The sequence below is a fragment of the Leptidea sinapis genome, chromosome 4 (genome assembly GCF_905404315.1).
Source record: "Leptidea sinapis chromosome 4, ilLepSina1.1, whole genome shotgun sequence".
NCBI lineage: Eukaryota > Metazoa > Arthropoda > Insecta > Lepidoptera > Pieridae > Leptidea > Leptidea sinapis.
The window spans coordinates 15,833,528-15,858,333 of record NC_066268.1 but is presented as its reverse complement, the minus strand read 5'-3'; the positions used below and the strand labels follow the sequence as shown (position 1 = coordinate 15,858,333).

The following is a 24,806-nucleotide window of genomic DNA, read 5'->3' as shown; positions in this document are numbered from 1 at the left end:
CTGACACCGAAATGGGACCACACGAAAAGCACCAGCTTTCAAATAAAAAAGAATTGTCAAAATCGGTTCACCCAATTGAAAGTTCTAAAGTAACAAACTTAAAAAAATACCGTCGAATTGAGAAGTCGACCTTTTTGAAGTCGTAGTAAGTATTTAGTATTATTTAACTCACTTTGTTGAAGATATCACTTGAGTTGTATGGTCTACTCAATTATATAGTACCCCTATTGTATCACCCAATTGGCTCTCTATTACCTGCTAATAGAACGGTGTCTGTATGTTTCTTATAAGAAATTATTTTACAAATTGGTGGAAAATTCATACATACCCTTTAGATATCGTAAGACTCTTAATTGACCCAAGCAAAGCAGTATGAAAAATGTTAAAATATATTAGTATTTTATTCATATATACGTTATTATAAATAAAATAATGTTACCTTTTTTTTACCGTGTGTTTATTTAAAAGCACTCAGTCAAATTATTATATTTGCCAGTAGACACCGTAAGTTTTTAAGTTATAATTTTTGGAAGTATATTTGGATATCTATGAGTTGAGATCAAGGGCCGTGGGGTATCCGGCAGAGTAGAATAGACCTCCCTCACTCTTACCGAGGCGTCGTAAAAGCCGACTACGGTATTTTGACATCCGTAATATCATCAAGCTTTTGACGTCTCCAATCTTAGAGAAGGAAAACTTGAAATAAACCCAGTATTCTGTCCCGCCGCTTAGAGGCTGGCTGTCAAACCCCAAAGACATCATACAGCCTAACAAACAATTACCGTCGGGAACATGGCTGCAGGCAAAAAATACTGTAACTGTACCCCAGGGAGGTACCGGCAGAGCCGGAGAATCCCCTCCTCCTCTTGTATCTGCAGGATGAGGCTGCTCCTCGTATTCTGGGGAGCAACCTAACAGCTGTAGGCGGCGACGATATTCGCAATACGTCACGCCAAAACCTAAGTCAAAATTGTTCTCGCCGGGGCGGAAAGTGGGCTTCGGAATGCCGTTTTGCGACGTTGAATGTTAGAGGAGGAATGAATGAGAAACTGGATGAAGTTTACGAGTTAATGAATGAAAGAAAATTAGATGTGCTGTGTGTGAATGAGACAAAACGTAAGGGGAAAGATAAGGGCAAAGAGGGGGGAAAGATACTGACGCGCGGCCCGTTCACAGTAATATGGTCGGGAGTTCCCGATGAAGAACACGGCAGTAAAGGCGTCGGTATACTTCTTTCAGAGCGAATGTTTGAATGCATGCGAGAGTATGAGTGCGTAAGTCCCCGCCTTATCTGGGTCCGATTGAAAGTAGGTCTGACACCTCTATTTTTGGTAGGTGTATACGCTCCGGACTCTTCCCATAGTAAGGCGGTAAGAGAATTTTGGGAACGAAGGAGGTTTTGTTATTGCATAAGTTGAATGAACGTATTGTCGTGCTTGGAGATTTCAATGCAAGGGTTGGAGTGAAGCGTGATGGGTATGAAAATGTGCTTGGGACGTTTGGGGATAAGAGTGTGAATGACAACGGCGTATACTTGTTGAGATGGGTCTGTGATGAATACGTGGTTTCAGCATAAGATGATACATATGTACACGTGGCAAAATAAGGAAGGCAATGTTGTGTTAAGGAGTATGATAGATCTTGTGATAGTCGATGAAAACATGAAAATGAAAGTAGTGGATACTAGAGCCTATCGTGGACCAGATGTCGGCACAGATCACTATTTGTAATTAGCAGAATAAGTGGTTTGTTTAAACGCTGGCACAGATCAAAAGGGTCAACTACTGAATTAAAACGTATACAAGTGGAAAGATTGAAAGATCAGCGAGTAAAAGAGATGTATAAAAAGCAATTGAGTGAACGGCTAGAAAAAAGCTGGAGTAATGTTAATGAGGAAAGTATGAATGAAGTATGATCGGTATTTAAAACCGACATTATTAAATGTGTTGAAGATGTGTGCGGTGTGAGTAAAAGAAGGCGCAAGAAATGCCAGAATGCCGACTGGTGGGATGATGAAACTAGAAGAATAGTTGAGGAAAAGAAAAAAGCATGGCAATAGAAGCAACAAACAGAGTGAGTGGTGGTATGAATGAAGATAATTTTAAAGAAATCAAGGACAAATATAGATGCGTGCAAGCGAAAGTTAAAGAATGTATAGAGAAGAAAAGCAATGAGAAAAAGGTGAAATATAAGGAACAATTCGGCGCAAGTTTCCGAAATATAAATTCATCTATGAAACTGATTAGGAATGAACGAGGTGAGGTCATACATGAAGAAAGTATGATACTAAAGTGCTGGAAGAATTATTTTGAGAGCTTATTCGAGAAAGATGTAAGTGAAAAAGAACAAGAAGAGATAATAGCTATGTTTGTGGACCCGAGTGATGAAATTATGAAAGCGTTGAGAGGTATGAGGTCAGGAAAGTCTGCTGGGTATGATCGAGTAACGACTGAAATGTTGAAGGCTGGCGATGGACTAATAGTGAGCCTGCTGCATCGCCTATTTAATTTATGTTGGAAACAAGGGCAAGTTCCAGACGATTGGACGAAGGCAGTGATTGTCCCAATTTATGAAGGCAAAGGTTCGTAGCAGGAATGTCAAAATTATCGCGGGATCAGCCTTCTTAGTGTTGTTGGAAAAGTGTATGCCAGAATATTGATTGAAAGAGTAACAAATGTGACTAATGACAAGGTATGGGATGTGCAAGCGGGATTTCGGAAGGGAATGGGATCGGATACGGATCAAGTCTTTTCCTTACGCTGCTTGGACGACCAAATTGGGGACGTTTTGAGAAAAGGAGAGGTTCGAAGCAACCGGCGAGCATGTATGAAAAGAGTAATGAATGTAGAGGAAGCGCGTGAGGTTACAAGCTTACAAGCTATTAAACGATCATGACCTGTTAAGTTATGCAATAAGATTTTGCAAGAAACAAAATCTAAATCTGCAATATGTTCTCTTGATTTAAAAGAGTGGCAATGAGTTTCTTGCTACTTCTTCTCATTAGCTCAACCCTTAACGAAGAAGCAGTAGATTCAATACGAAAAAAAAAATTTTTGACATTCTTAAGTGTGACCTATCTTATCTGTGACCTACGAAAAAAGAAGAACCTATTAATAAAGTGATTTCGATTTGACTTTTATTTTTGTTCTTAGACCCACCATATCCATAGACTTAGAATATACTAGCGTAGAAACGACAGGGACGGAACAGCCCGAGATTGCTCAATATGTTTAAGGTTGTTTAGTATTCATAATACTAACTAATTCGCTAACCATTCTTTTTTTTTTTTTGCTGTATTTTCGTTGTTTGTTTATACGCTAGTATATTGTAAGTACATATATGGTTACTTAATAAGGCAGTGAGAGCATAAACATATACCTGTGAATAAACCAAGAATATGCTAAATGTTTACAAAATACTTACAAATTCTGCCTATGATTGGTTTATTCGGACGTTTCCCGCGTTTATTTTCAAGGCTGTTTGACATTCGGAAAACTTGTATTGACAATATGTACATAGGCACATATGAATTTGCTAGAAACTGTAATAACCATAATGTTAACACTAGGTTATAAACTTATATTGCCTACTACTCGGCTAAGTCGAGTTAGTAAATCTTTTGTGGGGCGATGTATATGCTATTACAACAAGATCCCAGAAAATGTTCAAAACAAGTATATTACAAAATTCAAAAGATGTCTAAAAAAACGTGTGTGGTAAAGGTTGCTGTAACATAAATGCCTTTCTTTATGATACCACAGATTGGGAATGAAGCGACCGCCCTCAGGCTATTAAATAATAAGTTTAATTGTACGATATTACTTTGTAACCATATTATTTTTTATAAAAAAAGAAGCCCGCTGAGATTGTTATGCCCGTTCTTCTCAGGTATAAGGAATATACTTTTTGTAGTAATGGGTGGTAGTTTTTGACCTTCAATAAGTGATATCACGTCCTATTTTGAATAAAAATATCTAAATTTGAACTTGAAAGTGTTGTCAGCGTTATAGGCAACATTATGAATAGGTTTATTGGAATTTCGACCTCTGAGCAAGTATAGTAGAACTAGTATATCTTTAACCTAGTCCTAGGCACTGTTCGGATTTTCTCGCTCAGCCACGCGATGGACCCGGTGCCCGGTACCCGCACCTATCTACAGACTAACCCCCTGACTCATAATGGTCCGCTAACATTAAAAAGCCGCTTAGGAGTGTTTTTTCTCATTCTGACTTAGGTTAATAGAAAAAGACAGAGTGAGAATTAGCAATGCTTTAAGTTAGCAGACTATTATGAATAAGGGGGTAAGGATTTTTCTGATAAATAAAACTGCCGATGGTTCTTGATGAATATGAGGATAACATTTTCGACTCAACTACACACATATATAAACAAATTCTCTAAATTCGTATTTTACTAACAAATACAATACATGTATGATTTCTATATCTGCGATCTATTTCTACGAAAGTATTACACAAGGATTGATGTTGTTTGTTACAAGGAACTGCTACATATCCATGAAATGCCAAGAAGTTTTTCTCCCTTTTCTTATGAGTGAAATCTCCTGACTGACAACATGAACACAAGCCACATAAAAATTTGACGCTCCAAGTTCTAACATTCAAAACATATACAATAAACATGGACACAATAAAATATACTAATTTTCATTTGAATGTACGTTTATTTCGAGAGATATATTAATGTAACAATATTTCGTCAGTCGCTATTCTCCGCGGGATGTTACAAAAAGCCTCAACGAGTGTACAAAAGCTGCAAAGAATGAATAGAAGTGGGGTCGGATGGGGGAGGGGAGGTGACTATTGAATAGAAGAAAAGAGATGTGTTACGTAAGTGTGTTTTGTGCTGTTTGTTGGAAATACAACGATTGTTGAGTGTTCGGCGCTGACGAATTTGATTTTAAGTGATTTTTCTTTGCCAGGATCGTGTTCCAATTTTGTTTCAGAGTAATATAAACATGCAATAGAGGTTCAATACAATTTTCAGCTTTTTTTTCAGATAAGACTCCGCTGTTTATTCATCCGCACATCTGTCTGTCACAATAAATACCTATAGAAAACCAAAAAATAATTCTGTTACAGAAGTATTTAAAGTAATGATACCAAGTAAAAATCTTGTACGACGGTACAGAACCTTTCGAGTCAGAAGCCAACTCACCCGTTTTTTTTAGCTTGTATATAGATTTTTAATGTGGGTATAGATACATTGAAGTAACTATATTTGTCTAATTTCCATTTGAAAATAAGGAGTCATTCTACGACAGTAGTAATTCGATAGCCCTCAAGTGCTCCTCGAGCTAATCAAATCAAACTCAAAGAGGATGTAAATACTACTTAAAAAGAGGCAGGACTGCCAAAGTAAAAATTGAAATTTGGTTTAGTATGAAACGTGCAGTCATTTGACATAAGTTTGAAATAGTAATTACAATATAAAGGCGACGTAGTATAATCCGGCTAATATTGAAAGCGAGCAGTTGATTAAAATGTTATTGACTTCATCTTTTCAGCTATCTCCGTTTTTTACAAGATTATAGCCGTCATCTGTCAATATATCAATGACTGCTCGTGTCAGAGAGTTTTGCTAGGCTGATCATGCCTCATGATGTCTAATTGATGTAGTATGGTTAAAGGCTTTGGTGTAGGTAAGTATAAAATATTCCTCGCCACACTTATAAGTTATAGATACGTCAGCCATGCCTTAATACTTCCTGCTATAAATGGTATATTATTACCTAGGTAACACTGAAAAAGTTTAGAAAATGAAAAACGGGTTAATGTAGAAAGTTGCCAATACTTTGATTATTTTTCGAAGTAATTCCTCTCTACACATCGTCGCATTCGATGGAACGACTGAGAAAAGCAGTGGGCCCATTCTTCCTAAGGGGTCTCTTCTATGGCATTTACGTACGCTTTCACCGCATCTTCAGGGCTCGTAAAGCGAATACCTCGAATTTTATCTTTAGTTCTTGGGAATAAATATAAGTAGCAGGGCGCCAGGTCAGGACTGTATGGCGGATGACTCATTATCTCGACACCTGCCATAGTCAAATATTCAACTGAAGCATTGTCGTGGTGAAGGAGGATCCTGCTTCGAGGGTTCTGCTGTCGAATTTTTGACAACAGGCAAACAGCGATTGTCATACCAGTCTGCAGTAACTGTCCTTCCATCTTCTAGCACAACTGTCGCCAAATGATCTGTCTAACCAAAGAATGAGGCAAGCATCTTTTTTCCTTGACTTCTTCCTTTCTTCACCGATCCGACGGCCGATCCTTGAAAGGGAAAACCCACTGAGCTGATTGTCTTTTGGTTTCGGGTTTGTAGCAATATATCCAGCTTTCATCACCTGTGACGATGTCAAATATAGCATTTGAGTCACCGCCGTTGAACTTATCTAACATTTGGCGACACCAGTCCATGCGAAGGTGTTTCTGGTCGTCGGTCAAAGTATGGAGTCAAAGGAATCCATCTAGTACAAAGCTGCCTGACGCCTAAATGTTCGTGTAATATTTTTTGAACTTGACTCATACCAATGCCTAGGCTTGTCCGTACTTGCTGATAGGTCACTCTCTTATCTTCCTCTTTCATGCGTTGCACAGCACTGATGTTATCTTCAGTAGTCGCTGTTAAAGGACGTCCCTCACGCGGATCATCATTGAGATTGCTACGTCCACGCCTAAACTCGTTAAACCAATTGTAAAAAAGCCCACAACGAAAGTCATAATAAATCATTGACCGAAAATTTTCTCGCATTAGGTTCATTTTCACGTGTAACCAAAGTTTTCATTAGAAATGTTTCTAACTGGCCAGCTCTAAACATTTTCAGTGTTACCCACGTACGTAACCCAAATATTTTTTTAACTAATTCGCAAAAAAAATCTTTAAAACTTAGAAGAGTTAGAAGCGAATAGGTATATATAAAAATAGATCATGACTAGATATTTACTTGAATTATAGTCTCACCTGTAAGTTTAGCGACCACAGAGTAACTACATTTCCAAATAAGCATGACTAATGAGTTCTCAAGTAAAAGGCAAGTTCTTTATACTGATCCCTCCGACGCAGTCTATACAAACTCTAACAACGTCGTATATATACGCGGTTTCACGAACAACTTTAGTGTGACCCCCACAAAGCTGTGGAACGTCATTTAAATGCACACGTTTCATTGGCTATGAATGCTTCAGGAAAGTAGAAAAAGTACGGGCCAATTACGACGCTTTTGTGGAAACGCGACCTCTCGAAGACTTGAGAGTAACTTTTATGTGAGGAAGTCTGTTCAGTTTTTTATTATCCTTTGCCCTGATGCATAACTTTGTCCTTTAATGTTGAATAAGAAATTCGGCAGGTTTCCGAACAACTTTCTTAATCACCAATATTTTGAAAAGTGTTGAAGAATTATCTCAGAAAAGCGCGGTAACTCTTTGTTGTCGTTTTATGGGCTCCGAATAATAAACTTCTCATTGGATAAGTAAAAATTAATGAGTTAAAAATCATCCCCACTCAACTATTTTCCTATAAAATTTTGAAGAGATGTTATGTTAACCCTCCGTTGCGAAATTCTGATCTATATCTACTATTTTGTGTGACACTCATTCGTCGGGTCGAGTCAACAAAGAGAGTGCGATCATATTATAAGGCAAAATTCACTAGAGTTATGGAACAAAAAAGTATTTGCATGTATTAATAACCTTACCTATACGATGTTTTCACCTTTTTTTCACTTTTCACCCGCCACCTCCGTGTTCTGTGCGAGCGCTCTTCCACTGAGCCAACCGTTCGAGTGACGAAACGTTCATAAATTTTGTTTTCAAATCAAATTCATCATAATCAAATTGTGTAATTAATCCAAGAGGTGAGGGTTATCACTATAAAAATAACAAATAGATTATTTTATTTTACAACGTTGTTCTCGTATACCAATAGTACATACAACAGACGACAAACCAGCGTACGGGTCACTTGATGTTAAATGACCACCACCACCAGAGGAATCACAGGAGCGTAGCTGGCCATTTAGAAAAATGCACGCGCTTTTTTTGGAGGTACCCATGTTGTATCGTCCTGCAAACCCGCACAAGGAAGCTCATCCCACAGTTTGGTTGTAACTGGAAGAAAGTTTATTGAAAACCGCACTGTGGAGGAATGCCACACATCCAGATGGTGGGGATGACATTCTTATTTCTGGTGTGTCGTGCGACGTTGAAATTCAGTGGCTGGAATCAAATCAAACCTCGGAACACTTCCCGTGATAGATGCGGTAAAAGACACACAATGAAGCCACGTGATTCTACGCAACGCCAAGTGATCTAGCCGTTCACAGAGCACTGGGTCCCCGACAATTCGGGCAGTTCTCCGTTGCACGCGATCAAATGGTTCGAGCTGATATTGAAGTGCGTCAGATTGGGCGTATTCTGTGCGTAAATAAATACAACAAAATTCAAGCCCTTGGAAGCCAGTTGGTCAATTTTTCATATGGTCTTAGAATAACTTTGCAGGTGTATTTAACTTATCGCGATGTTTAGTTTCACCGTAAATCGAATAAACATATAAATTCGGAAAACAGAGACCACACTGGTACAAGGCGGGCGATGATCGAACTGGCGTATCCCAGTTGAATGCCAAGGGCATTAACCATTACGCCACAAAAAAAAGGAGTCTTTGGGGACTGCCGATAGAAGTAAACACTAATTATTCATAATGGGCCCGCTAACTTTAAACAGCCGCTAAGGAGTGTGACTTAGATCAATAGAAGAAGACAGAGTGCGAATTAGCAATGCTTTAAGTTAGCAGACTATTATGAATAAGGGGGTAAGTAACCTGTAAATTGTATCGTCGAGCTATTAGATTATTACTGCGAATTATTTTTGGTTATTATATGTAGAGAGACCCTTTGTATATATGTAATGTATACTAATAACGCAGCTATATCTATGTACATATTATATAAACACAGAATACATAATAAAGAAAGTGTGCGGTGACGATGACGCGAGTTCCATGATTTTAGTTCACCCAAAAAGTGCTGAACTCGTAAAGATCTGTTCACTTCAAAAGAAATTGGACGCAAATAAATACCATCGAAGAACATCCAATCGGTGTAGTTTTTAAACAGCGGAATTTACACACAATAGAAATGACATTTGGATAATTAGGGACCTCCGCAAAATAACGGCTAATTCAATAAATTGTCTACTATTGAAGAAGCACAAGAAGATACACAAATCAATATCGAAACATATTTTCTAAAAATATCTATCTAAAGCCGAGTAGTATATTATTAAAATATTTTTAGCTTACATCTTGAGAGTAAGTAATCCTTTGCCTGACCAACCGACTGTGCGGAGAGCTTTTGCGGCTACCTTTCCGTTTCTTCGCCTCCCTTTCAACTGAAGTCTTTCAAATCAAAAGATTCATGTTTTAAAAGAGCTAGATAGAATCCATTAAGCAGGAATATTTTCCAATAAGCGACCGATGCCGCCGTCTATTTTTTATCTTCTTTCAGATTTCTTTCTTTTTAAACTTTACATTTCATTTAGTTCAAATCTGAAATATGCTGCTTTCACAATAATGATAAGGGTGAATCTTAATTTCAATACGCGATGGATATCCGTATAAGATATATATAAAAGTATTATTGTGTATTTGTGTCAATGCAATATTTTTAATTTAAATCATGCCAATAAAAACATAGCTTTTTTCCCCAGAGCACTGATTTTTTTAAGACATCCGCAAACCGCAACATCAGGGATCAAGAGGTGCGTTGCCGCCCTAAGTTGGGATGATGCTCTATCCTCTTGAAGGTCCCTAATGCGTATCGGTATTTGATTAAATACAGCCTTAATAGCAACCTTCAAAACAAAATTTGGTTTTGCGAGTCATGCTCGCGCTCATGCAAGAGCCCAGACGAAGACTAGCGGTGTCGCCGTCGACAGATACGTCTGCGAGGACATTATCATCATTGCTCCAGGCTCCACGCTCGCTATAGCGCGTACAAAATACAGACAGACAGACGGACAATTTTCTTAAATTTGTATTTATGTATTCAAATACACTCCCTTTATCACCTACACTATTTAAAAAAATATATCCAATGTACAGACACGTTTACTCTGCAGTTTTATTATCATATAGAAAATAATAAAAAAAACCTTACATTTATGGTTACATATAGTTTAACTCTTACGGACCTATCGTATGTACTTATGACGTAATTAGACAGTAGGTACAATTACATGTGACGCGCCACATTTTGATCATCACTATGTATTTTGTAGATGCTAAAAGTGCATTTGGTTTATATCTTAAGAAACTTGTTTTATATCACCAACAACTATTTTCTGCTTTACTTGAGCCGTGGCATCTTGCTTAGTTGCTACTCCCTAATTGTTGTGAATCTAGGTCAAAACTAACGCAGACATATGGATTTGATGTAAATTTCAACATAATATCTTCTCCACGCTGTCCTGAGAAAAAAATCAGCTCTTTGCAATCCAATCTTTCAAGTTCTGGTTTCATTACCAATTTAACATTTAATTATTTAATATTATTCTGATAAGTATATGAAAATGACCGTAAATGATCCAAGTTTTTAAAGAAATGAATGCGTTCCAAATTTAAACAAGAAAAAAAACAAATTAAGACTCTTTTAAGTTACAACGGTATAACAGCTGGACTATTGACCACGAAACTTAAAGTTACTTCATATATCGACGTCGAGTATGCCGATACAAGCTGTGTCATTTCGAATCAAGTAGATACAACAATAGGAGACTTTTTGTCGGTGCACGTACAAACTCCTGTTTTCTTTTAGGTTTGAATTGGACTTAATTTTGCCCATTCCGAGACTTAGTATATCATAGTCTCCAATACAAGTTAGTTCCGGTTCTCGGGGACACTATCCTCAGAGATAGCACGACTGCTTTAAGAGGCATATCACTGAGCTGTCGTCTGCATAGCAATGAATACTGCTGATTTGCAGTGTATCATTGGTATCCAGAAGTACAGTGTATTGTGTAGGGGACAGCAAGCCCTGCTGATAACAACCTTGATGCTCCGATGCAAACAAAAAGCTAATGACCCATTTGCATTATTACTATTATTTGGAGAGGGTGACTATTTGTCTAGTCCTAATGAGTCCTAATAACACCGCATCCAGAGTTGAACTACTCATACTTAAAGCTGAAGTTCGTCAAGCCCCTGCCGCGTTTACGAACCGCAGTATCTTCTTGACGCGAGTATTACACTTATTACGAGTGCAGTCTTATTACGCCAAGGATGGTGTTACGCTTATGCATTAGTGGTTGTAGTTGGTGCCTGTTTAAGCGACAGTGCCTATTTAGCATCCTGGTAAGTATTCATAGGGTTTTCCTCCTGATAGGGCTTCATTCGCGGTTCGTGGCAACATTGCTGCGCTTTGTGCCGCACTCGATCGAAGGCTTTCGCTATGCCCTGACTCATCGTTAAGGCCTCTCCCTTCGACTCAACCGCTTGCGCCCATTAATGGATGAGATACAAGAAAATCCTGCTGAGCACCATGGTGGTGGTGATAGGCAGCTTGTATAGTAAATATTATAATATTATGAGTACCTACTCTAACTTACTGAACTATGTTAAACAACAGCGTGTGAGTGATCTACAAGTATAATAAAATCGTAACAAAGTAAAAACAGTACATGGACTCTTTTTCAAGATTATTTGTTGTGTGTTTTACGACAATACTTACCGAAGCAAAAAAATATCTACATTATACAATTTTTGTCAGTTTGTTCGTTTCTCTGTATGTATGTTCGTAACGCTCATATCACGCATCTTACTCCCCAAGTAAGTCAAGCGTGCGACGTTAACTTTAAAAATAATTTAATTTCCTTCTTTCCGAACTTTGCTACCGAAGCCCTAGAAAAAACGTTAAACTACGCTTAACTAATTACAAATTCTTCGTAAATATATTACATCGTTGCGTAACTTACTTGGAGCGACTTTCGTCTCAATCCTTTTCATCCCCAGCCTAAGGCTTCAGTTACTATACCTTTTTTGTTATGGAATAGGAGGACAAACGAGCGTACGGGTCACCTGGTGTTAAGTGATCACCGCCGCCCACATTTTCTTGCAACACCAGAGGAATCACAAGAGCGTTGCCGGCCTTTAAGGAAGGTGTACGCGCTTTTTTTGAAGGTACCCATGTCGTATCGTCCCGGAAACACCGTACAAGGAAGCTCATTCCACAGCTTTGTAGTACGAGGGAGAAAGCTTCTTGAAAACGGCACTGTGGAGGACCGCCACACATCCAGATGGTGGGGATGATATCCTAACTTGTGGCGTGTCGTGCGAAGGTGAAATTCGGCGGCAGGAATTAGGTTAAACAGCTCTTCGGAACACTCCCCGTGATAAATGTGGTAGAAGACACACAATGAAGCGACGTCTCTACGCAACCCCAAGTGATCCAGCCGTTCACAGAGCACTGAGTCCCCGACAATTCGAGCTGCTCTACGTTGCACGCGGTCAAATGGATCGAGCAGATACTGGAGTGCACCAGACCAGAGATGACAGCAATACTCCATGTGTGGCCGGACCTGCGCTTTGTAGAGCGCTAGAATGTGGGCCGGCTTGAAGTATTGCCGTGCTCTATTGATGACGCCCAGCTTCTTCGATGCCAATTTGGCTTTGCCCTCCAGATGGCCACGGAATTGGCAATCGCTCGAGATTTTGAGACCCAGTATTCCTATACTAGGCGCGGCTTTAAGAGAAGTGTTCTCGAAGAGCGGTGATACGACAAATGGGGATTTTTTAAAGGTATACGCGCAAACTTGAGTCTTCTGGGGGTTAATTTGGACAAGGTTCAATTTACCCCATTCCGCGACCTTCTCGAGAGAGGACTCGATAGAAGACACAAGTTTCTCCCGGCACTGGTCGACGATTTCCCGAGAGAGACCTGCATGGCCCGTGTATACGGCATCACCAGTGCTGTCATCTGCATAGCAATGCATGTTGGAGGTGTCCAACATATCATTGATATGCAGAAGAAACAGCGTAGGAGATAGCACACAGCCTTGGGGCACTTCAGCATTCACGGGCTTCGGGTTCGAGCAATATCCGTCGACAACGACCTGTATGCTACGCCCAGTGAGGAAGCTGGAGGTCCACTTGCACAAGCTTTGAGAGGAGCGCCTTGTGCCATTCACGATCAAAGGCCTTCGCTATATCCAGGCTAACTGCCAGGCCTTCCTCCTTGCTTTCAATAGCCGCCGCCCATCTATGTATTAGGTATACCAGAAGATCACCTGCCGACCGTCCATGGCGAAAGCCGTACTGTCGGTCGTTGATCAACTGGTGACCCTCTAGGTATACTAAAAGCTGGCGGCTAATTATGCTCTCCATGATTTTGGAGAGCAGGGAGGTGATAGCAATAGGCCTGTAGTTCACCGGATCCGAACTGTCTTCTTTTTTTGGATCGGATGGACAAGGGCTGACTTCCATGAGTCAGGGACCACGCCTTTGGAATAAGAGTGCCGGAACAAACGCGTTAGCACCGGCGTTAACTCAGGGGCACACATTCTAAGCACGATTGGAGAAATGCTATCCGGCCCGCTCGACTTCCTGACGTCCAATGAAAACAGAGCTCGCCTAACAGTTTTCTGTCTGAACTGTACTTCAGGCATAGAGCTCTGACACCGCGGGATGGTCGGCGGTGTTTTTCTGTTGTCGTCAAGAGTCGAGTTGGAGGCGAAAAGAGCGCACAGGAGCTCGGCTTTCTCTTTTGCCGTATGGGCCAGGATGTCATTCCTCATGTGCAACGGCGGCATGGACGGCTGGTTGAAGTTACCAAGAGCAGCTTTCGACAACGACCAGAACTTGCGTGTTCCGGTCGGGTAACTGGAAAGCTGCTCGCCGATTTTGACGACGTGCTTAGACTTCTCACGGGCGATTTGCCGCTTAAAAAATCTGGAGGCACGGTTATATTTCCTCTTAAGAACTTTGCAGTTCGGATCCTTTGTGCCCAGCGCCGCAACCCAAGTTCGATACGCCTGTTTTTTGCAGTCAGATGCTGCTTTAACTGACGCATCGAACCAGGGCTGTGATCTGCCACCGATCGGTACTACAGAGCTTGGTATAAAAATATCCATGCCCTGCAGTATCACATCGGCTATTGTGCCCGTTGAAATCACCCAAGACTACAAAGGGGATCTGTGCAAGCACGTCGTCAATTGCCGCTTGAACGCAGCCCATGAGATGATCGGTTTCTGCGTTACCACTATGGGACCTGTAGACACACGCATTGATACGGACGCGCTCAAAATTGCCGAGACGGTGACAGCAGATATCCTCCCTAACGTACACACATACCCCGGCGTGAGGCAAAAAGTTGTGCTCAATTTTGTACCCGGGGTACGTTGAATATGACGTATCGCTAGGTCGAGATATCTGCGTCTCCGTAAGGAAACACAAGGCCGGCTGCGCCGTCTCAAGGTGGTGGTGGACGGCGTTTAAATTGGAGTGAATTCCCCTGATATTGCAAAAGTCCACGTTGAGCGTGGAGCGGGGTGCCGTGGTGTTACTGCCTCGTTTGTCCTCGGTCATGCGCGGTGCTGTGCCCACCCCAGAATACGAAGGGCAGCCCGAGCGAGAGTGGTCGGGGAGGGATTCTCCGGCTCTGGTAGAGCCGGTACCCTACTGGGGTAATATCTTTTTACGGACCGCTCTCATATTTTGTTGGGGGGGAAGGGATGGCCTCCGGTCCTCGACACTAACCTATGCGAGAAGTAGCGGCACTAGGCCGCTACTTCACGCCGGTATTCTGTGTATACCTATATATTATATAACACAATTGTTTTAATTTTTTTTTAAAACATTTTTTATGTGCATATATTTTACATTACAGAATAGAATATAAAAATCTTTAATAGCAAAATTCAACGCCACACACTAATCTTATCTTTAAATTACATCTTACAATTCTAAATAACATTAGAGAAGAAAAAAAATTATATATACTTAATTAAAGAGAGATAAAAAATAGCAATATAAAATTTAAAGTAACAATACTCATATTAAACTGTGCGTCGCGTGATTCATTGCTAAAAGGAGCTGACTCAGTACTAAGTTGTGTGCTTGAGACACCAACACACCACTGGTTTTCAGCAGCCCTTCGTGACATTTGTAGTAGACAGTAAATATTGTAGTCTTCCCGTTGTAATAAATTTGTATGCAATGTATATATTACTAGCTGACCCAGCAAACGTTGTATTGCCAATATTAAAATCGCGATACATAAGTAACTGTTGATCGTAGATGGGTGAAAATTTGAAGTTGTATGTATTTTTAATGCTGCTCAAACAAATTTAAAAATAAACGTCAAAAATAAATCGTGCGGACCACCCTTAACATTTAGGGGGATGAAAAATAGATGTTGTCCGATTCTCAGACCTACCCAATATGCACTCAAAATTTCATGTCGGTCACGAGAATTTTATATATTAGATATATTTACATAGGTAGGTAGAGTGTTCTAAGATATATTATTTTATACTTAATCTCATTAAGAATGAATACATAAATGATTATAAATGGGAATGGGTTCTATTTATATTATGAATAACTAATAAATCAAATATATAAAATGTAACTACAAATCAAAATAAATAAAAAATACATAGAAAATAAAATAATATAACTTATATTTTATGCAAAAACATATGTATGTTTCAGGGATACAATATACAGTTAATTATATAAAGAATCTAAAATATTGGTAATAACGTATTGGTGGAGGTAAATTATTTCAACACTTGGTGGCATTGTAAAAGGCATAAGAGGCATTTATTTTCTCAAAATTGATCCCTTTAGAATTCTTTTTGATGTCATTTCTAATAACTACTAGATACTACTACCGCTTCGGAAACAAATGGCGCTCTGAGAGAGAAGAAGCGGCGCAAGAAGCTCTCCCAGCATTCTTATTTTGCGCTCTTTTCAATAAAAATATATAATATTGTACAGTCATTTCTATCGCTATAAAATAATCACAATCTAGTCCCAGGCTGTCCGATCATTTAGATATTCAGCAGTGGAGTAATAGGATTTACGACAGAGCCATTTTATATAAAACATTTAAATTTATTTATAGATAATGCCTGAACAGTGGCTGGGACTTTATTATAGGATTGTATACATTTACCCTTAAAGCTATTATGTATCTTATGGAGCCTACTAGAATTAGTTACAAGCAATTAATGTATCGGAAACTTCCCCTGAAAGCTGCAGAGTGATGCCTAGGTACTACTAATATCTGAGAGGCAGACCTGGTTTTTATATTCGTTGCGCTGTGTTGTTCTAACCATTCCAGTTTATTATACAATTAATTAGGTGTTTTGCCGTGTATGGTACCGAATAGCAGTGTTGCCAAATTAAGACGCGTCCGTCCTTCCATATTTACGATATTGGCGTCTACACAAGACACTACTACAAGTAAGGAATAATGTGTTGTCTGGGCGGAATATTCCTACAGTATCGTGTATCGTTTTGCACTCGTTGGATAGCGCATTTTGTTTGATATAGTAGCCTATTGCCATATACGGAGATATTATTTTTACTAACATATTAGCGCAAACGATGTCTATATCCAGTACGAATGTTGCCGATGAAAGATTCATTTAAGTTTTGAATAAAGCGCTTTTTAGGGAGCTGTAAATATACATTTTAGCTACCAATATCTCATTCTTTTGTAGAAATTCGGGGTAATTTAAAAGAAATTTACCCTATTCGACTAGACAAACTAATATCTTCATAGAACACCGATACTTTTTTTGATTACAATAAGTGACAAGACGTGCAGGATATTCATCTATTCATTAATTGATGCAGAATTCTTGAAAAACCTAAAAATTCTGAGTGGCACTACAATTGCGCTCATCTCCTTGAAACATGAGATGTTAAGCATAATTTGCCCAGTAATTTCACTAGCTACGGCGGCCTTCAGACCGAAATACAATAATGCACACATTACTGCTTTACAGCAGAAATAGGCGCTGTCGTGGTACCCATAATCTAGCCGGCAGCCTTTGAAAAGGAGCCTCCCACTGGTTAATGCTTATGCAGCACTTGGGTATAATTAAATGATAAAGATTTTAATGATAATGATTAAGTTTCATATTATGCTATCATTCATTTTCTGTAGGTAGGGCTAATCATAGAATCTGATTGAGATATTAAAATGTTCTCAGGTTGGGGTTTGATTTAGTATTGGTACAAGTAATGTATTCTAACTAATACTATTATATATTATACTAATACACATCGACGCCTTTTCTCTATAATTGCTATGGAGGATAAAAAGAACTGTTTCTGTAGATTAGTTATTGTTTACTACTTGTTATTGAGATTGTTCGACAGCAGCCAAGAATTAGGATCCTCCTGTGTATCACAACAACACTCCAGCTCACTCCGTCAGGCATAAGATTTTGTATTTGTCAACTGAAGAATGGAAAAAGGTTATCAATCTCCTTTCAGTCCTGACCTGGTATCGTTCGCCTTTTTTTAATTCACCAAAAATGAAAACGAAATGACTGTGTTGGAAAAAATGAGAAAAAGATCATGGTCACTGGTGCCATTGTATGGGACAGTGTAATTAAAAAGTACAAACAAGTCTTATAGTAGTCGCATATGATGTGTGATATCAGACATGTACTCTTTGGTCGATCTTTTCGCATATATTCAATGTTGAATCATAAAAATCATGAAAATGCTTAAAAATTTGTAAATGTTTAAAAATTTAAATATTACATAAAAACTAAATACCCGTATAATTAATAAGTTAGTTATTTCTTTAATCGAGACTACTTTTTTAAATCACACTTTAATGATTAGGGATATTGACAATGACAGGAATTAAACCTTGAAAATATGAAGAAGATCCGCACTAGAATATTTATTACAATAATTCCATATTATTCACTCGCATTTTTTAAGAATAATGAGTTTAATAGCGTCTGACAATGCAAATTATTAAAAGACAAACTGAGATTGATTGAATAAGATAATTATTAGTACCTATAGTTTACACACAAAATAGAACCTCAGATTTTATACACAATACTGTATAACTGTAGATAAGTGTACAGGTGATGCATTCTCCATCTCTAATTCTCTTTCTCGTCACACACACGTAAACACTATGTTGGCCGACAGAACGTCGTAGTACCAACCTCGCGAGAAATGGGCTGCCACCAAAGCACCGCGGGCGCTCATTGGCCATATCAAAAGCGCGCGTTTCTCCGGTTTACGTCCCTTTTCACGAAATCACTTCCACAAAAAATATTCTGCAACCGAGAGGAAAGATGTTACACATCAAATAAGTGACGACTACGTTACAATAATGGTTGAAATAGATTCTTAATTAAACCGTAATTTTGTTTTTATTTTATAAAAAAAAACTGTGAGCCGCTACTTTTTATATTACTATTTTATTTTATTGAACGAGAGTGTCATAATATGTGTAGTATATAATCAGATGCCCGATCAAACTGCATTGGCCATTCGTTAGCCGAGCGTCAATAGTGCCCGGTCCACTCGCTATAAATTCAGTATTGAGCGGACACATAACAAAGCACGTTTTGTCTTGCAAATGAAAACGCGCACATTTCGCGGCATTGTGCGCGGCTGTTTCGGTGCTCGCCATTATTAACGGCGAACATGAAAGACAAAAGGTTCGTCTACAGCACTGAGCCTGGCCTAGATAGCGGATTATTGTACTAACACAATAGACGCGTTAATTCCCCGAGTCTGCCATTATTTTGTTGTTTGTAACTTTATCGCATCAATCGATTTGATCGCGCTCAGCTTTTGTTCGCTACTATTGGCGCCATTCAGAGCTTCGCGGCCGTATTGTGTTCCTAATTAAAAAAATTACAGCAATAATTGTATGAAAACAATGAAAATAAACAAGTTTTCTTTGTAAACCACTATCTGACTAGCTTGTCGTTTACTTGGCTCCCAAAGTAGATTTGAAATATAATACAATTAAAGTTTCATCTCAGGACGTTATTACAACCATTTTAGTTTTAATAAGTATAGTTTATAGAAGCACGTTGAAAAGAACAGCTCTATTGCAATCTGATAAGTAACAATATTGCTATCCATAGACTAAATAATAGCTCTTAACAGCTACAACAAAAGGACTACTATACATTGAACATAGGTGCATACAGCATACTGCATAATATCTAGACTTACCTATTCAGTCTTGCTATTAAAAAGATGTTTGATGTCAAACTTTCACTGCCTGATCTATCATAAATCATTAATGCGTGGGACATGCGCGTGTTTTGTATAAATCTATATATGTGAAGATCAAGAATAACTGAAGTACAACGGACCCTTTTGAATGAAGAGGTTGACGTTCACCTGATAGTTAACCGATATTTCTTTTACTTTACTTCTAGAACGCTGTGCCTCTCAGGATTCGAATCCTCGTGTTCATCGCTGCGGCGTCGCGTTGACGACCCCACACGTGTATATATTATGATATTTTCGAAGGTACCAATGTTAAAAGAACCCCGGTTGATACGATAAGGGTACTAACAAACTTGAGAACCGCTGTAGATGAACGCAATAGAGATGTGGTATATATACATAATTATATAGGTTACAATATGATTTTATGGCGTTGATAGAGTTCGGCGGCATAAAAGACGCACAATGACGTTAACTGTGATACCTTAAGTAATCACAGTTAATGTAGAGCAGATATACTCGTAGAGCGCTACCGCAAAGCCTGTGTAGTGGCTCCGCAAAAATACCAATTATTATAAAAAATAACTACTTACTATAAGGTAATATTTGAACATAAAACTCAAAAATTAAGAAGTAGTTAGTAAGTAAACATTTATTTATTTCATATACTATCTACCATTATAATCACAAATACCTTTAAACTATTCTATGATCGCTTTCGGTCTCTATGAAGTATTTCGCTTACCACGTTCCGTCACCAATTAAGTTTTATACATTGCTGCTGTTAAATCGAAATACCATAAAAGTATCTTATCAGAAACTATATAGCTATGGCCTATAAGATCATCTACGACGTGTAACTATTAATATTTCCATTAAAAACAGTATTATTCAGTTACGGAACTTAAAGCAATGTCAATTAACACTCCTCTTTGTAAAGAGTAACCAGGGATTTAGATGATGTTTTATTCATCCATATACTTGAAATTATAATATTATAGGAATAAATATTGGCACTCCTAAACTATTTCCAAAGACCGTGTGTGTTTTGAGAATCAATGTTTTGATTTTTAATTTATCAGTTAAGTCTTCTTGGTGACGTCTACACTAAATATTATTTGTTTATAATCAAAATCATTGAATACATACATACTCTATCTTACATACATAGTGTAAGCATAGAGATCCTACAACACACATCCTCAATAACCTGGGAAATCTCTTTTATTGTGAATAATATTATATATTTATATTATTATATATTTTTTTATGAAATATAGCTTTTAAAATATGATTTAATTAAATATTAAAGTGGTACTTAATATATCACTGTATTATATTAAATATATGTATTGTATATACTTATATAAGTAGGTTTATCTGGAAAATGTAATAACCACTAAGAACATTCTTATCAAGAAAAATGAATCCCAAAATTTTCCGTAACATTCCATTTCCAAAACCTAGGGAGGGACATTTTTTTTTCGACTTTCCTAAAATCTTATAAGAATGACTACCTATTAACTTATTGAAGTTCCTACTTTTAATATTTATTGACCATCATTCTATTTTTACAACTTTAATAGAAAAACCTTGTAAAATTTAGAAAACACTTACCAAAGGTGGCAGCTTTTGAATCCAAATGAATTCCAATTAGATTTAGACACTTCACTTGTACACCAAAATTTTTGTAAATCACTTGCACAAAAGAAAATATCGCCGAAAGCTTGGCGGCAATTGTTATGAGCGGGAAAGTTGGCAACACTCGGCGGGCGCGTTACGTGAACAACATTCACGGAATAACCGTCGTCGGCGTATGATAGGCGACAGTAGACTGATTGGACTAGCGAGCTTTCCCGCGCGATCCTTGCGAGTTGCGCATCCATCGCTGTAGCCAAATACTCTACTACCCCTGTCTTACTTCGACCTTCATTAAACCTGTAGGTATTACTATTTTCCCTTATCACGTACGTAAAAGTCAATCATAACTTTATGTACTGAAGTATACAAATCTTTATTAAGTTGTTTTACACTTTTCAGATTTTGAAGTCCGTTGGTTTAAACGTGGTTTTTTGAAGTGACACTTCTTTAGGCGCATGAGGGTAAATTTATTACGAATGAAACGCAATAAAGTGTCGCGAAAATGTGGGAGGTTTTTGATCCAGAAGAGGAGGAGATTTTTGTTCAAGGGAGAGAGCGATTGACACCGATTCACAAAGAGTATATCTTACTCTCGGGCTTCCCTACTAGCCTTGTATCGTGCAGGTTTAGAGCGCGGCCGCCAGTAAGTAGGGAAGATGTTCCCTACTATCATCATTCGTGCAGGTTTTTTCAAGATGGCCGCCGCGCAAATTTATGTATTGAACAATATGGATATCGAATTCAAGCTTCTCGAGGGCGCAGAGAAGGAATTTGGGATCATTTTTAAAGTCCAAAATGACCGCCGCGCTAATTTATGATTTCAACAATATGGATATTGAATCCGAGGTTCTCGAGGGTGCAGAGAACGAATTTGGGATCATTTTTGAAAACAAAGTTGGCCGCCGCGCTCATTTATTTTCAACAATATGGATATCGAATCCGAGGGTCTCGAGGGTGCAGAGAACGAATTTGGAACCACGATGGCCACCGCGAAACAATATTTTTGGGGCTATACGTATGCGTGGTGGTAATATATATAATGGTAACTCTAATGCCAAACAACTATAAGGCATCTATCGAAAATTGTCGTGCCACATGGAACTAAAATCGTTGAAATCAGGAAACTGTGAGACAGTGTACACGTGAAACACGAACTCGAAACAGCTCTATAGAAAAAAATGACGTGAAAAATTATATGCTGTGCCGACCATATGGTTATCCTACTTATTTACACAAGGTATAATCCAAAATAAGCAATATGTCTCTTGTTATCGTGTTGAAAATAAAGGCCAACTATCATTTCTAAGTTTTTTTTTTATATTTTCTCTATATTACAGTTTAGTTATTATTTCACCGGAAAGTCTTGTCAAATTTCGGTCATTCCGGAGATTCCCCGAAATAAACAAGAAGACAGACAAAATTATTGTTTTTTTGTTATTTTGATATTAAAATAATTATATTTATTTGTAAAATGTCATAAATATAAATATTTATATTACAAAACTCTTTGCACACAAAATATTGTTTTTGTAATAGGTACCTATTATCTATCTTTTCATTCATATTCAAATATTTTTATTCAAAATAGTATTCAAAATCACTTATTGAACGTCAACAACTACCACCCAATCAAAATAGACCTCAGACCTGAGAAGAACGGGCGCAAGAAACTCAGACGGCTTTTTTTAAATAAAATATGGATTACAATGTAATATCGTACACTAAAAATTTATAGTTAAAAAGCCTGACGGTGTTCGCTTCATTCCCAGTCTGTGCTATCATTAGGAAAATCGTTCATGATATAGTAACCTATCCCACACAAACGTTTTTATACTCTTTATATTAGCTTCACTTGTATGTTTATATGTATGTTTGTAACTCACTCCTTTAGACGCGATTATTACCTACTTGAAACAACTTCATTCAAACTTTGTAGATTTATCGAGGACCGATGACAATACACTAATTTGATAAGATTGTTCCATTATTCAATTTGCAAACTAAGATTTTTGTCAATTTATATAATTTTTATCTATAGTCGATAAGGCAGGAATTGATGATTGATGATTTAATAGAAAATTTAACTAAAAAATGAAAAATAAATAATAGCTTAAAAAAACTAAAAAGCACGCTTTACATAAAATTCAACTAAAAAATAGAAAATATATTTTAATAAATTTGAGTTGAAAGTAGAGTAAAAAAATATATTTTATAATAATTCTTACACGCCACGCTTTTTTTTACAATTATATATTTCACAATTCTTTTAAATTTCGTAACACATTGTTTTGTTTTGTACATTTTCTAGGATCATATTTCAGAAGCATATACATCGCCTTACTAACTCGACTTAACCGAGTAGTAGGCATAACAAGTTTATGTTTGTTCCTCGTGTTAACATTATGAATGTCACAGTTTCTAGCAAATTCCTCAATGTGCTTATGAATATAATACAGAACATTATCAAGAATATATTGAGAAGCAACAATCAAAAAGTTTATTTCGTAATGATTCTTTACGAACTAGGTTATAAGTTTTGCGTTACTTAAAAAAACAACATGCTTTAACCAAAATATTTTGCTTATTGCTTTTGAAAATCTTTTAGGAGTGATAGTACCATGTTGGGTCCTCACGGACACAAGCGAATTGGGCCGGCACGGCCGAAGAAATACCACTCCCCCACCCGAAACCGGTTATCCGGAGGCCTACCCCCCCCCCCCAAATACAAATGGCAGCACGGACTAAAATAAATACACTACTCCAGGGAGGATGTCTGTTTTATGAAGGACAGGACCTATCCATCATCTGGATGCGTGTAGACTGCGATGACCATCCGCGAATCTACGCATGCCTATATAGGTCCCATAGCGGTAACGCAGAGACTGACCGGCTCCTTAAACATATCCAAATGGCTACAGATTCCGTGTTGGAGCAGATCCCCACTGCAGATATTGTGTTTCTTGGCGATTTTATCGCCCACCACGTCGAATGGCTAGGCTCAAGTACCACCGATCATGCAGGGAGATCTGTTTACGACTTTCCTTAGAATATGGTCTGACGCAACTGGTTATTGCGCCAACGTGAATCCCAGATGTGGAAGATCATACACCTTCCCTGTTGGACCTTCTGTGGACCTCACATGCGGACGGCTACCAAATTTCCGTTGACCCTCCACTGGGATCGTCGGACCACTGCCTGATCCGGAGCACTGTGCCGATCACGCGCCTAACACGGCTCCGCTTCTTAGGCTGTCGCCGCGTGTGGTACTATAGGTCAGCAGAGTGGGACGAAATGCGGTGTTTTTTCGCATCCTACCCGTGGAGGCAGATCTGTTTTTCGCTTAGTGTTTCAGATGCCGCTGCTGACGCTGTTGTTGATGTGGTACTGCAAGGTATGGAACTCTTTATTCCATCCTCCTCTGTGCCTATCGGTGGCAGGTCCCAACCATGGTTTGACCGCTCCTACAAAATTGCCTCTCGCCGAAAGCAGGAGTGCTATCAGGCTACAGTCAATGCGGTGGTATCTAAGGTTGTGAATTCCAGCGAACTGAAAAAACACTTCAATCATGCCTCCAGGTCCTTCAAAAGAGTTATTGCTGATGCGAAGTCGATGCACATTGGCAGAATTGGCGAGAGACTTGCACGCCTTCCCTCGGGAACTCGTGCGTTCTGGTCGCTCGCCAAGGCTGTCCAAGGAAACTTCTGCCAGCCAGCCATTCCGCCACTGCACAGGGATGATGACTCGCTGGCCCATGACGCAAAAGAGAAAGCTGATCTCCTGGGCTCCCTCTTCGCGTCCAACTCGACTCTGGATGACCAAGATGCACCATCACCACTTATTACGCGGAGCGAGTCATACATGCCGGAGGTAAAAATCCGGCATGGCGCCGGCGCTAAAGGCGCTTCTCACCTTGGACATTCACA

The 24,806-nt window shown here is 38.6% G+C and overlaps 1 long non-coding RNA gene across 1 annotated transcript in view; it reads right to left on the bottom strand.

Annotated features, from left to right (window-relative positions):
- The window catches only part of LOC126979992 (uncharacterized), a 486,858-nt gene extending 465,803 nt beyond the window's left edge, over positions 1 to 21,055 (bottom strand). The window contains exon 1 of the long non-coding RNA XR_007732935.1: positions 20,860 to 21,055. This is a non-coding gene — a long non-coding RNA (uncharacterized LOC126979992). The remainder of the gene's footprint in view (positions 1 to 20,859) is intronic.
- Between the last annotated feature and the right edge of the window lie 3,751 nt (positions 21,056 to 24,806).